This window comes from Centruroides sculpturatus, unplaced genomic scaffold, assembly GCF_000671375.1.
Source record: "Centruroides sculpturatus isolate CEXI.00-Female unplaced genomic scaffold, Cexi_2.0 scaffold981, whole genome shotgun sequence".
Lineage (NCBI taxonomy): Eukaryota > Metazoa > Arthropoda > Arachnida > Scorpiones > Buthidae > Centruroides > Centruroides sculpturatus.
In genome coordinates this window covers 188,573-204,213 of record NW_019385906.1, presented here as the reverse complement: position 1 = coordinate 204,213, position 15,641 = coordinate 188,573, and the positions used below count along the sequence as shown (strand labels likewise).

The following is a 15,641-nucleotide window of genomic DNA, read 5'->3' as shown; positions in this document are numbered from 1 at the left end:
ATGATATGCGCTCACTATAAAATTTTTACACATATTCAGTTGCTGAAAAATTTAGCAACGCGCCGAAAATAAAAATTTTTCCCTATTCATTTAAATAATAAAAAAATAAGCAAAATTGTTAATTCAGATATTTAATTACCCAATAGTGCTTTCCATCATAACGTTCTTCATTAGCTAGGCTAGTGCATTAGACTAGATAGCCTGTCAAACGCACTTCGGTCGCTTGTAAATATAATCAAATATGTAACAGCTTTCATCAAAGAAATCAAGATGACTCGAAATTATAATTGTAGGACTTTTTGTCTTTCGTCTTTTTCTCGCCTTCTTCTTCAACAGTTGTCTGGCTTCTCTCGTGATGTTCTCTTTTTCGCCTAATTTTTAGGGTCCATTTACACACAACAGTGACGTGCCGGCAGAGTGACTGTTTGGTGACGCGCTGTCAAGCAATGCACAGTGATGAGTATTTACACACAAAAGTGATGTGACCGTGCTGTCGGTGAGTGGTCATGGACTTTTCTGAGGATGAATAGGCTATTATAGCTATATCATTAGATGAAGAAGGAAAAGAAATGCAATAAAAAAGCGTACAGTACAACAAGTATGGACAAAAAATATTAACAGAATGGGAGTTTCATACTCTATAAAAAATTGAAATGACAAATCTATATTTTTAAAATATTTTCGGATGTCCCAACATGCATTTCATATTTTATTAAACAAAACATAGAAATATTCATTTTGTACCCAATGTCCATGTATTTCGAATAAGATAAATCAAATAAAACAGAATGTTAATGCACGATTTCAATTAAATATTCGTCATCCATTGGAAAAAAAAATTTACTGTCAGTGAAAATATCGTTTTCATCAAATGTTCTTTCATGGTGCGTTCACGCCACTGCCACTGCACAGCACTGTGATGGACGAGTCTGGACAGGGTGGTTTAAAATACTGGCATCTAATTACAGAACAATTCCGTAGCCGTAGTTCTGTTTTTTACCACGAGATGTCGATACTTCGTGACATCAAGAAGCTGGACAAGCATAATTCTGACTGTGGTGACAATACATTACAGTCAGAATTAATTTATTAATTGATTAACGTTTATCATTAAAATGTTCCACAAAACCAAACTCAATTTTCTCCATACGCATCCTTATTTGGTTTCCACGAAATTTTAAAAAACCTAACCGTAGCAATACAAAAGTTAAGTGTATCTTGTGTAATTTGAGTAAAGTCTTTTGAATTGCTAGTTTAAATCCATCAACAAATTATCATCGTCAGTAAAATATTAGTAAACTTTTTGTAGCCTCATTTAACAGACCTGCAATGATTTATTTGAACGTTAGCTAAGAAAAAATGCTACAGTATTTATAAGAAAGATGTTTTTTTTTATGAAAAAGATTTATTGAAAATTATACATTTGCAACATTTTCATATGCACAATTTCTTATTGAATGTTTTCCTTTTGTAAGTACAGTACATTTCTGAACTGAGCGTAGTCACGATTCCATGTGCCAGAGCCGCATGAGTAAAATTTATAAATTCCATGAATTTTTAAACAGTATGCAGCGGCGGCCTTATCCATTGCGAGGCTCTGGGCGGCAGAACTTTGCGAGGCCCTTGTCCTTTGTGCAAAGTATGTGAATTGAAATAGCAGGCACTTATTAATATTAATATATACTGTACTNAGTAAAGGCTCTATGCCTTCATAAAGGACGTACTTTTCCTTTGTTTAAGGGTATTTGGGCAGTTTATTCTCTGTTGTATTCTCAAGTAAACAATACATACAAGTACAGTACAGTATTTTCTGAGGAAACACTCATACTTATTTTTTTAAACCCCATTCCCGATAACCCGGCATTTTCACAAACTCGGCCACCCTTCGGTCCACATTAAGCCGAGTTTTCGACGCTCTACTGTACCAAATTATTTAGAATTTAATTTAAAATAATAGCAGTAAAGTAGCCCAATTTAATCTGGCAATCTTTTGGCATATTACTACAATATCAGGCTTCAGGATGTTTCAATATTTACTAAATTTCAATTCCATAAAAAATTAAAAGTATTTTAGTTTAATATGAAATTTTTTATTGTAAATAATTTCTACAATTTCTGTTTAATCCAATAATCACATTTTAATCATTCATCATTCTCTCACTTATTTATTAACAGATGTTTACAGTAAATAAACAATGATTGCATGACATTTTATTTATTACTGATTTAGTTATAATATTCAAAAATTTATTGGATAAAATATAGTAATTGAATGATACTAAAAATGATATTTTCAAAACAGATGTTTACAGTAAATAAACAATGATTGCATGACATTTTATTTATTACTGATTTAGTTATACTATAAAAAAATTTATTGGATAAAATAAAAAGTTTTAAATATCAACTTTTTTCTACGTGGTTGTTGCGCGAGGCCCCGGGCGATTGCCCTGCTCACCACCCCCTAAGGCCGCCACTGACAGTATGACACAGTTAACTTTAGTTGGTTCTTACCATTCGTAGAAATCTATCAAATACAGTACATAATATTTTTAATTACTACTGAATGAGCTGTTAATATTCATGATAACAATTATTTTAAGCTATATTAATTAAATACAGCATTTTTAAAATTTCAGAAGAAAATTTACTTACCCTTCATAGTTTTGAATTCCAGCGTCTCAATTTCACAGGCAAATCCATGTACTGTAAAGGTACAGTACTTTCTCCAGATGTTCACGTAACCGAAGGAAAGTAGAAAATCCTTCAGAACATGAAGTCTCGCGACAGAATATGGACTTTTCCTCCACCAGGACATGTTTGTTAGTAAGATTTCCTTTTGAGGAGAAGTTCTTATTGCAATAACAACGAGTATTTTCTAATATATCCAACGCAAAATTTTCCATAACAATTTCTTAGCAACGAAGCAGGAATATTTTAAATCCAATTATCCTTGATAAAGTATGGTTTTAAAGCTAAAATATTGACAAATTATTCCAAGCACATCGTACACTACGAGATATAAGCTATCTGAACGTCATGACACTAGCAACATTTCGTGGTAAAAACCAAAACTACGGCTACGGAATCGTTCTGTAATTAGACGCCAATTTTAAAACTAGGTCAAAGATTTCCCACAGGAAAAAATTCACTGCACTGTGCCGGCACATCATTGTTGTCTGTAAATTGACCTTTAACCATCGTCTTCTCTCTACTCGACACCCTCTACCAGCCTCTTTCGTCTCCTTTCGTTAGCAAATAGCACCCTATGGAATTCAGCTCTCCACAGCTCAGCCATCCTGTAGTTTACTCTGTCCTCCAAGAGATTACTGGAATACTAAACACACTTGTACAAAAAAAAAAAAACAAAAACAAAAAGAGAAACATTATTTAGAATGTTCTGAAAAAATTTTCAATATAAGTCAATGTCAATGGGCCATGACTTCATATAATCAGTGCAGTAACAGTCACATTGAGCTCTTCATAATGACCAATTTTCTTAGCCGCATATCTGTCCTTAGGCATCGTCAAAATAAACTTGTAAAGTTCAAAAGGCTTAGATCTTAGTTTAAGTTCTGTTCCATACTGAGTTCTCTGAATTACAACAAAATTGTTGAGCTGATATTTAAAAACTGGTTTTCTTTTTTTATTCCAGAAGTTACTATTTTCGTTATTGATATCACCTTCAACACTACTCTAGCAAAGTTTTGTGTTGCTTAAATAACAACGTGATCTACGATTAAAAAACGACAGAAAAACCGTCATAATATACAACATCGCATAGAACCTCTCCAAATTCCTTTATCTTCATCATGTAGTTCTTGTAATTCACACTCGATATTATTAAGATCCGTCATCTTTCTTCAAAATTTTTGAAGACCCCTGTAATAATAACAAACAAACAGGCGTCTCAATCGTATAGGTCAGCGCTGTCCAACTGGCGGCCCGCGGGCCATATACGGCCCGCCAAATAATTTTTACGGCCCGCGAGTACATTTTAAATTTATGTTACTAAATTATTATTATTAATACTGTATTAAAATTATTTTACTACCGTGTTTACCCGAAAATAAGACAGTGTCTTATATTAATTTTTGCTCTGAAAAATGCGCTAGGTCTTATTTTTTCCAGGAAGAAGAATTCACATTTATTATTGAACAAAAAAATTCCCAAGTCGAACTTAGACGAGAGTGACGTATATCCGGTGTGTCGAACTGTCGCCTTTTTATAGCGTCAACATCGAACTCGCTGACCAATTAGTGCTTACAGACCATAGCACTATTCCCGGCCGACCAATTAGCCATCACCAACCTTCTTGGCCCCCGAAATGTTTGGTGAAGAAAATATGGCCCGCGGGCTATGATAAGTTGGACAGCGCTGGTATAGGTGATGAACGATCATCTCTTTCGTTATCCACCTTAGATGCAAATATCGTGATCATCGTCATCATCCTGTTTCAATTGTCAAAATTGTGTTAGTCCTAACATATCCAATCATCAGTCTATTACCGACTTTCTGGTTACAATAGCATTTAGTTAATGAGTAATTGTCATTTTTATTAAATCGATAGCTATTGCTGTGCCTGTTGATATAATATTTATAGTTAAAATATACATCAGCAATATACTATACGTATAATAATTGAACCATTAAATCGTGATTTCCTTTTACCTACTTTTTGACTATTTCGTAATGTTAAAAAAACTTATATTTCATATAATTTCAGCGTTACTAGTATAAAATTTTAAGTTAAATTTTACAAATAATTCAAAGTTTTTACTCAATGTTAGCTATCGCTTGCGTGTATTGTCCGTGCAGTAATCGTTCAGTGACAATACTTAACTAAAAATACTCGAAAAGCATATTAACTGCAATATAACTGCATTGATTAGTAGCTAAAGCAGCAGCAGTAGTAGTAGTAGTAGTAAGAAAAAATATACTTTTTCGAACAACCTATGTCATAAATAAAAAAGTTGCGGCAGGGAAGAAGTAATCAGTATATAAAGAATTGGAATCCGTAAGCATCTTGACACAATGTTTAATGAAGAAATGCTCATTAAAAAAACAATTACAATAACAAGAATGTTTCAGACGAATACAAGTCGGTAGTTCTATGCATAATGTAATAACGTAAAATACAGTATGAAGATTAATATTTTTACAAGAAATTACATGTTCAGTGCTGCCTGACATATCGCAGACAGTACAAACATCATAACAGATGACAAACATATGTACATTATGCAAATTAACGATAGTACAATAGTTACATGTGAAGTGCTATGTGACAACGACAGATAGCACAAACGTATATACAGTATGCAGTCTAATATTGGTTGTTACATGCCGCGTGCTGTTTGACAAATTGCAGCTAGTTCAAACATAAAAACAAATAACAAACGTATGTACAGTATGCTGATTGACTGTGCATAAACTAGATACAAAGTACGTACATGCTAGGTTCCAAATTACAAGTAGCCAAAAAAATTATCAGATTACAAAGGTACTTACAATTGACATTCCTAGCGTTACTCTAAAAGCATAGACAGTGATTTTTATTCACATGTGGTGTTATCATCGTAGTACAGTAGATTTCCATGATTACGAGGGTACTGCCACTGACTAAGTGCTTCTCGTTTCGTCTGTAAGCACTTTGACGCTCTGAAGATAATTAATCAGATGCTGTACAAGTCTTTCTCATATATTAGGGCTTGCAGAGGACACTGCCTCTTATGGTTGTTACGAAGTGCAGCCTCGATGAGTCTATCTCTGTTGCTCTTGAAGAGTGGACAGTAAAAGCATATGTCAAGGTAGTGTTGTTTGGTTTTCGTGTTGCACCTGTATGTCTCGCTGCCCGTGGCAAAACCCGGTAGAGGTAAGCATTGAAATTCTCATCACCAGTAAGATCTTAAGTCAGGACAAAGTTGGGAACATGATGCCTTCAATTCAGCCTGACAGAAATGTCTTGAATGAAGCCATGTGTGGGACAGCCTGTTATGCAGTAGTTCCAGTCTTGTTGTTAGGTTTGCAAAAGTTAGTTATAGAACCATTTATGGATAGTTGAAAGCGGTATCTCACTGCAAGAACAAAAAAAAAACAATACTGGATCTCTTTTTGCGAGAGTGTCAGGTGCTCTGTTTTTGTTTATTCCAGAGTGGCAACGGATCCAGTTAAAAATGATGTGGTGGTGGTGATGCTTATTACTGTTAAGCATTTACTGAATAATGGTAACATTGTAGCCATTATTATTGGTGTTGTTAGAAATTAAGCGAAGAGCTTTAAAACTGTCTGTATAGATGGTTGGTTTCTTTTCACAAGGGACCAGTCTCCATTGATGTGATAAAATCCCTCGGTAATGTCTTACATGGTCGCCTGTGCGACAGGACAGTATTCACCGAGCTTGAATGCAGACCGGTGAGTAATATCGCCTGTCTTTTTTGTACAGTACGTGATAAAAGCTCGCCACTTGATTCTCTTGCTCGGAACCGTTTGTGTAGATTATATAATCATAGTCATTTTCATATTGTTAAGTGAGGTCCTTGATGTTCATAGTAAAAGTCATATCTAAATAGGAGTTTCGAATTTTCTTAGATGTGCCTATCTTCAAAAAACCTACTCACGATGTTAAAGATTTTATAAGGGTGTGATATTCACGGGGTCGATACATGATTTTTGGCCACCATAAGTTATAAAACGCTCCTTGGAAATCAATTGAAATTAGAACAGTGTTTATTATCTTTCATGGCCTTCTGAATATAATCAATGATCGAGGACAAGGCTGTGGTAATTGACCTACCAGGAACAAAGCCATGTTTTGGTGGCTATTGATATAGTTTACCTTCATAAAATGGTTGGTGTTACAGTAGGTGAGAAGTCTGTCCAGTATTTTACCCATGATTGGCAGAATGTAAATAACTCTGTAGTGTCTTGGGCTAGTAAGTGGTTTTTCACTGTTTTTAATAATAAATTTAATTGAGGCACACTTCCATTCAAGAAAAAAATACCCAATCTGAGAGCACCGATTATATAGTACCATAGACAATGTTTAAAGTGCTACGAATTGCTTTTCGTCATTTTGACCGTTATTGCTTTTTTACCGAAAGTCTTTTTCATTTTTATATTTTTGTTAACTGTGGAAACTTTATTGTAGCTGAAAGGAAGATCGTCGCATGTGTTTGGGGCGTATCTAAAACGGTGTCGTTTTTCTTTGTGAAAAAATATAATCTCGTTAGTTTGGTTATCAATGGGAAAGTGGTGGTCAACAATGGATTTTATTCTGTAACTGAAGGAAATGGTTAGAGTACCATTTGATTTGTGGATTGTCAAGAAAATGTTCGTTTTACACTGATTTTCGAACACAACATAGTAGAAATCGGTTAAGGGTTTATCGAACCGCTCGCAGTGTTCCTTCCAGGCTATATGTCTGTTTTGGTTAATTAAGATATTATAGTTATAAAACTATGCTTTTAGTAACCACATGATCAGAATCGCACACAAGAAACTGATTTACTAAAGCAGAAATGCGCTTCTGATTTTCGTTTATTTAATTTCAGAATATTTCTTTCTCATTAGGAAATTTTTTTACGGTTTAATTTCTAAGATCAATGATACGAAAAATTCTAATAATGGTTGCAGAAAAACACGAAACATATATTATCATTACATACATGCAATGATTATATCAAATCTACGTTCTAATTTTTGTATCACAGCAATGTCGACTCACCTTGACAGGCATCTTCTTTGTATTCTAAACCTGTTTTGCATTTGCAAGTCGGCTTTTTATTGTCATTAATTATACATTCTGCTTTTAACTCCTCACAATGCACTTCCCAACTTTTGCTGTCTTCTTTTATAGATTGACAAGATTCTGCAATAGATTAAACATTTTAGTAATTTTATAAGCATTTCGTGCACAGTTATATTAATTAAATAAATAAAATGTTTACTGACTACTTGAATTACACATAAACTAACAATTTATATTCAATTCATAACACATACGTTACAATATATCAGTCTATCGTATGTTATGCGCTCAGTATAAAATTTTTACACATATTCTGTGGTTAAAAAATTTAGCAATGCGCTGAAAATGAAAATTTTTTTAATTAATAACAATAATGCAATTTGCAATAATAACAAAATTTGCAATAATAACAATTTGCAATAATAACAAAAATAAGCACAACTGTTGATTCATATATTTAATTATTCAATGCTGCTTTTCATGATAACATTTTTCATTAGCTAATCTGAAGAATTAGACTAGGTAGCCTGTCAAACGCACTTTTGGGGCATGTATATATTATGAAATATGTAACAGGTTTTTCAAAGAAATCAAAATGACTCGGAATTATAAAAGTAATTAAAAGTTCTTAAAATTTTTCATACTGTAGCATTTTCATGTTTCGAAATAGCGTGAGAGTTAGACTAGTCGATATTTTTCAGTAAAAATTTATCGTTTTTTGATACTTAAATTTCTTTAAATCCGAGCGAAAACAGCATTTTCAATTCAATTACTAAAAGATGAATGCATCTCTCTCTCTCTGGAGTCACTCCATTTTTCAGGACCTCAATCAGAACACATTACAAATATTCGCCTTTAGTCGATAATAGTAACGTAGCTTATATAAAACATCGAAAACAAAAAACTAGACTCTCCAGATAAAAAAATTAAGTCAAGAACGAGAAAGTCATCGAAAGTCCAAAAGTTCACTTACCCAGCTTTATTCCATGTAAATAATTTAACCGTGCTTTTTCGCTGATTTTTTCGACCGATTTTTTACAGATCCATACTTCGGTTCGTTCAACGTAAGCGCTATAAGCAACGAACATTTAATAGTGAACTGTGCTTATCAACTAACCTATTTCTCCATTTTGTCATATGTACGTTTTGTGATTTCAAGACTTCGATCAATCCGATCTAGGTACTTAGCATCACGCGTAATGATATAAGCTCTTTCATTTGGCTAGGAACCCGTAAACTTTAATACTCAATTACGTTACGCTATATAGCTTTATCGAATTTAAGACGCAATGTAAACGTTATTACGCAACGCGCAGTTATACTATGTATTCGTGTAGATAGTTTACATAAAAAAAAGGTATTTTTCTTTTATAATTAATTAAGCTGTAATGTGCACATTTTTTCGGTTGCATTGTCTCTCAGTCTGTCTCCATGCCGAACTCTAACTATATGCACATGAGATTGCTCGCGCAAAACCGAAACTGCAGTTAAGTAGTTTTTTGTGTCTGCCTTAAAATTCGCAATCGAGTCAGTCCTAGCATAGCCTTCGTCTGTCTGGTGCCGACTTTCTGGTTACAATAGCATTTGGTTAATGAGTGATTGGCATTGGCATTTTTATTAGGTCGATAGATATTGCTGTGCCTCTTGGTATAATATTTATAGTTAAAATATACATAAGCAATGTACTGTACGTATAATACATGAACCACAACATCGTTATTTCCTTTTACTTACTTTTTGATTATTTCGTAATGTTAAAACAACATATTACATATAATTTCATCGTTAGTAGTATAATATTTTAAGGTAAATTTTGCAAATAATTCGAAGTTTTTACTCGATGTTAGCTTTTGCTTGCATGTATTGTCCGTGCAGTCATCGTTCGGTAACAATACTTAACTAAAAATACTCGAAACGAATAAATTATTGTAATATTAACTGCTTTAATAAGTAGCTGCAGCAGCAGCAGTAGTAATAGCAGTAGTTGTAGTAGTAGTGGTAGTAGTTGTAATAGTTGTATAAGTAGTAGTATTAGTAGTAGTAAGAAAAAATGTACTTTCTTCTACAACTTGTGTCATTATAAAAAAAAGTTGCGGTGAAGAAAAAGTCGTGAAAATATAAACGTCGGCCTCTCTATTATATGAAGTACGATTTTTTGAGTGATTTGTTGATTCTTTTTGTTATTTAGTAAATTTGTCAAATATTCAATTAGTTAACTGGTGGTACAATTAACCAATTGTTTTTTTTTCTTATTTCAATTTAATAAAAATTATATTCATTGTGAACTGTTACTCATATGTGGTTGTTAAATTATTACAGTATTATTATTATTGTGTTTAATGGGTTTTACCCGGTTCACACCGATGGCTGTGTACTATGCCGGACCAAAGTCAAGGCATAGCAACCAAAATAAAACTAAAATTAAATAAGGGTGTCATTGTCAGTGTCTGTATTCAGGAATTTCCTAACAATATGGCATGTACTCAATATAGCCTTCTGTAGTGTTATGTATGTATTTCTATTCAATTGTAATGTTCCCAGGCTTTTGTGTAGTGTGTGTGGTATCACACCTGTACAGGAGAGAACGACAGGTACAATAAGCACCCTATCCATCCTCCACAGATGCCTTATTTCCTGGGCAAGTTCTGTGTACTTGCTAATTTTTTCAGTGCATGTGTTTTGTACATTGTGAGTGTTTGGAATGGCTATGTCTATAATGTATGTGATTTTATTGNCTTGCTAATTTTTTCAGGGCATGTGTTTTGTACATTGTGAGTGTTTGGAATGGCTATGTCTATAATGTATGTGATTTTATTGTGTTTGTCAATGAATGTGATGTCTGGTCTGTTGTGGTAAATTATTTTATCTGTAATTATAGCTCTGTCGTAGTACATTTTGTGTGTGTTGTTTTCCAATACTGTCTGTGGTATATATTTGTAGTATGGTTCCTGGATGTCTGCCAATTTGTGTTTCTTTGCAAGCTCTTGGTGTATTATATTTGCTACTTGATTATGTCTATGTAAGTAATCTGTCTGTGCCAAGAGCTTGCAACCAGAAGTGATGTGTTGTATAGTTTCTGGCATGATGTGACATTTTCTGCATTTGTGAGTGTTGTATCTTTGAGTATGTGTTTTCTGTTGTTTCTAGTATTTATGACCTAATCCTGTATGGCAATCATGAACCCTTCAGTCTTCCTAAAGAGGCATCCTCCCGAGCTAACCAGCTTGTTTGAGGCAGTTTTGTAAACAAAATCCTTGCCCAGGTCATAAGAATGCTTGACATAAAGTGCCTTTCGAGCCCACGATTGCTTGATTGTGCCTATGCTTTTTATATGCTGCGTCATGTCTGTATGATGTGAGTGTAAATTTAATGCTGTGTTATTTGAGTCTGCTAGAGTTACTGCTTTATGTAACTGTGATGTTTCTTGTTTCTTGTAGAAAAACTCTCGCAGTGACTGTATTTGTTTGTAGTGAAGGTTTATAATGTCAATCAGGCCAAGTCTGCCATCTTTAGAAGGGTTAATCTTTCTATGGCGGATTTAAGATGATGTTGTTTATGCTTAGTAAGTGTTGTTCTTGTTTTCCTTTGGAGTTGCTCGAGATCTCTGTGAGTCCAATGTATAACTCCAAAAGAGTATGTGAGTACTGGGATGACATATGTGTTTATTGCTTTAACTGTGTGTTTTGCATTTAGCTGTGTTTTGAGAATGGAATTTAACCTACTTTGGTATTCTTTAATTAATCTTTGCTTTATTTGTGTATGTTCTGTTAGTTTGGCCTGTTGGAATCCTAAATACTTGTAGAACTCGCCCTCTTCTATGGATTCAATAACGTCTCCATTTCCAAGAGCAAAATCTTCTTTCTTCAGGACTCCTTTTTTCCATGTGAAGTCTTTTGCATTTGTCTAAGCCAAACTCCATTTGTATGTCCTTGGTATATGAATGTGTGATTTGTAGCAGCTGCTGTAGTTGTTGTTGTGTGGATGCATAAGGTTTTATGTCATCTACGTACATGAGACGTGACAGCGTAAACTGTGTTGTTTTTTCATGTCTGATATTGTAGCCATATTGCGTGTTGTTTAACATGTTGGATAATGGGTTCAGGGCTAGGCAGAACCAGAGAGGACTCAAGGAATCTCCTTAAAAAATTCCTCGCATAGTAAATATTTCGTTTGTTTGTATGGAAGTGTTACTAACCCTGAGATGTAGTGTTGTTCTCCAGTGCTGCATACTGTTTTGAAAGAATGCAATGAGTGATGGATGTATTTTGTACATGTGTAGAATATGTAGCAGCCAACTGTGTGGAACACTGTCAAATGCTTTTCTGTAGTCTACATATGCCATGTGTTTGTTTCTGTGTTGTTTGTGTGCTTGCCGTAGAATGACTGAATCTATGAGTAACTGTTCTTTGCATTCCCTGCGATTTTCTACGGCAACCTTTTTGTTGTTCGGTAAGAATGTCGTGTTCTTCAACATGTTTGTATATTTTGTTTGTGGTAGAGGATGTCAATAATTTGTAGAGTGTTGGAAGACATGTAATTGGTCTATATTGTGTGGGGTCTGTAGTGTTGTTGTTTTTAGGTTTCATGTAGATGATGCCCTGTGTAAGAAAATTTGGCATGTCTTGTAGGTCGATGATGATGTGTGTTAGATGTTTAGCTAGTTTCTGGTGCAGTATTGTAAACTTTTTTACCAGAAATTGTGAATGTTTTCTACACTAGGTGTCTTCCAGTTGTGTGTTCTGTTAACAGCGTAGCGGATGCCGTGTACGTTCATTTCAGCACAAGTTTGGTATGTTATGCAAGTTTCTGTTCTCCTCCTCGATCCAGCCTACATCTACATTTAAGATTTCTTGAAAAATTGGGAGGATGACAGAACAACGGTCTTTGAATGGCATCCAAACCAGGTTGAGGTTTCACCGGCTTGGGAATCTCTACGACGACAATGCTGTTAATTGCTTCAAAAATTCCTGAAGAAGAGAGAAACGCAATCGACAACATTAGACAGATTCTTTAACACATCAAACAGAAAAATAGCATGACTAATAAAAATGAAAGACTGTGTATAATTGTATATTTATTATTACATATAAATAAACATAGTAAGAAAGTATATAATTTTTTATTTATTTTTTGGGTTTTCCAAAACGAATTAATCAAATTCCAATAAAAATCTACGGTAAATCAATAATCAGTTAACGAACAATTCGGATTGCGAATAAAGTCTTGGAACAGATTATGTTCGTGAACTGATCGCCCACTTTATATTATTGAAACTTGCTAAACAATTTTCTTTAAGGACTAAGGTTATGAAAACTCATTTTCGTTTCCTAGCAATCGTACCATCTTTTGAGCTGTTCGAATCCTACTTTAAAAACTTAAATTTAGGAAAATACTTCAACTATTGTATGCCAACGAATTACGAAATATAATGAAACATAGCAGATCAATTGAAAACATCAGTAAATTAAAACGCGCCACTAAGAAATATAAACGTTTAGTATCTGCATGAACAAGTTGATTTGTTTCATACAAAAAAGTCTGATTGAATTCATTTAGAAACAACAAAATATTTAATGAAGAATAAGCAGCACATTTGACGAAGTGGGTAATGATTACGATATCAATGAAAGTGGTTTAATGGAAGAAGAAAACTGGTGCAATTTAATTTAAAATGTCGCAGCGAAAAAGCTACAATTACGCATAAAAACAGAAAAATGAAAATATTTTTACAATTACAAATAATAGAGATAAACAAGATTGCGCGAAAAAAATAAAAATTTAACTGACGAAATTATCTTCAACGACAACTTAGAAGCATTCTTTAACAAGCCATCTAGATCTTGTACCAAAAACAAACAAACACACAAACAAAAAAGATAACATAGGAACATTGCCGAAAATAAAGCTAATTTCACTTTTGGTACAACTGATAAGAACATTAAACATTTATTGAGTGTAAAAAGTATAAAACAAAAGTAACAAACAACATATTTTAATTGAAAACAACGGACGAAATAAAAACGGAAAATATTTGAAAGCATGTAGTGAAATTGAAATGATTCGTCAATGATTTCAAAGACAAAGATTCAATATTATAAAATGGAAGTACAGAAAATTCTCGTTAATTAGATAACAGGATACGAACTATCCCGTTAGTTCGTAACCGTACTTTTTTCTCGGATTTACAGATGTAGAGATTTACATGTTAAGAAATTCGGTTAGTTCGAAATATGGCTACTTTGAAATTTCAAGTGAATATTTCGTCTGAACTGTCATACGCGTATGTTAACTCGATCGTTTACATCGAAGTGTCTCCATGATAATTATAAGAGAACAATAGACCAAGAACAAATTTAATCTGGTCAATATGACTGCTTTTATAGTAAAACATTTCCGGGTGTCACCTTACTTGTGATAATGAGATAAGAGAATAAAAGATCCATGGGTGTCACCCATGGACATTTTATTCTCTTATCTCATAAAATACGGCTGGTTTTCAGGATTGCAAGAATGGACTACGAGTAACGAATTGAGATATTTGTTGGTCTTTATGTTATTACATTTGGGCGACTTATTTCTTTTTGGGCTAGTTTAAAAATAATTTGGACTACATTTCAAGGAATTTTGCTTTTTTTTTTTATAAAACCTCTCTGGTAACCTGTTAGGTTCTCTCCGGACACGTGCTGTTTACTTGCAGTTTGTGAGATGAGCGGAATTTTTCGGTTAATTAATTAGATTAATTGTAACACGTATTTACTAAATTGAAAAAAAAACCAGGTCTCCACCTAGCATTTCCGTTCCTCTCTGGTCAGAAAAACAAAACGATCGAATATCTTGGAAAAAGGAACAATCTTGTCCGGTGTTTTAAGTAAGTTTCTAAGATAATTTATGCGATAAGAAGAGTCGTAACACCTGGCAGAGATTATCAACAAAGCGGCCGGATCATTAAATTGTTACGGCCCACTTCGGCAAAGGGGATGACACATTTTGAACTTAGAATCACATTACCTGATTTTACTCCTATACTCAGTGAGGATAAAAAGATTTGACTTCAGAAGTTCGGGGTGGACTCCACCATATAAGCAGGTGGCCGAAGACTCTTATCCAGCTACTCTCCGGACGACTCGTTTCTCCGAACGTCTCTTTTCCAAAGCATTCTCCGGCTGTCTACAGACAAAATATTTGAAGACTACTCGCTCTCCGAACAACTCTTTACAGAGATATTATACTCAACGATTCATTGTAAACTTCCTCTCTTAATTAGCGTATAAGTATTTAGATATAAGATAGTTTGTATCTTAGGCGTATTATCAGACAGAAATGGTTCTTATGCCTGTATGTAAACCTAGTATATTAGTTTAATGTAACTTTGGCTTATAAAGTTGTTATTATTTGTTAACTGATCTCGTATGGACTTTCTTCGGAGAACGGTCACCCTATCGACGGACTTACCGCACCTCCCCACTCGATATTAGAAAAAGCCTTCCTAGTTAATTCTAATCTTTTTTACCCAGCCACTGATGAAGAGAGCGGGACTCACTGTCCCGACGCAGTTCAAAGGTTAGAGACCTGCGGAACTTATTACAGTAGAGCGTCGTTTATCCGAATCAATTGGGGACTGGGGTTGTTCGGATAACTTATTTTTCGAATAACCAATTATGTACGAAAAAGTATATTAATTTATCCCGTGTTGAAATTTTTCTCCGTTGCGTGTCGCTTCACGTTGAATTTTCGTCGATGTTAAGCCTAACGAAGACAATTGTATCGTTAAAAATTATTTTTTTTATTTTGTACACACAAAATAAATATATTGAAAAATATAAAAACAATAAAAAATTATACTTCAGAGGTTAATTTAGTATCAAAAACGTAAAATATTTGAGTAGCCCAA

The 15,641-nt window shown here is 33.9% G+C and overlaps 1 protein-coding gene across 1 annotated transcript in view; it reads right to left on the bottom strand.

Annotated features, from left to right (window-relative positions):
* The window catches only part of LOC111612507 (fibrillin-1-like), a 150,121-nt gene that overhangs the window by 102,862 nt on the left and 31,618 nt on the right, over positions 1 to 15,641 (bottom strand). The window contains exon 3 of the mRNA XM_023353737.1: positions 7,727 to 7,870. The gene's annotated coding sequence lies outside the window, so the exon portion shown is untranslated. The remainder of the gene's footprint in view (positions 1 to 7,726; positions 7,871 to 15,641) is intronic.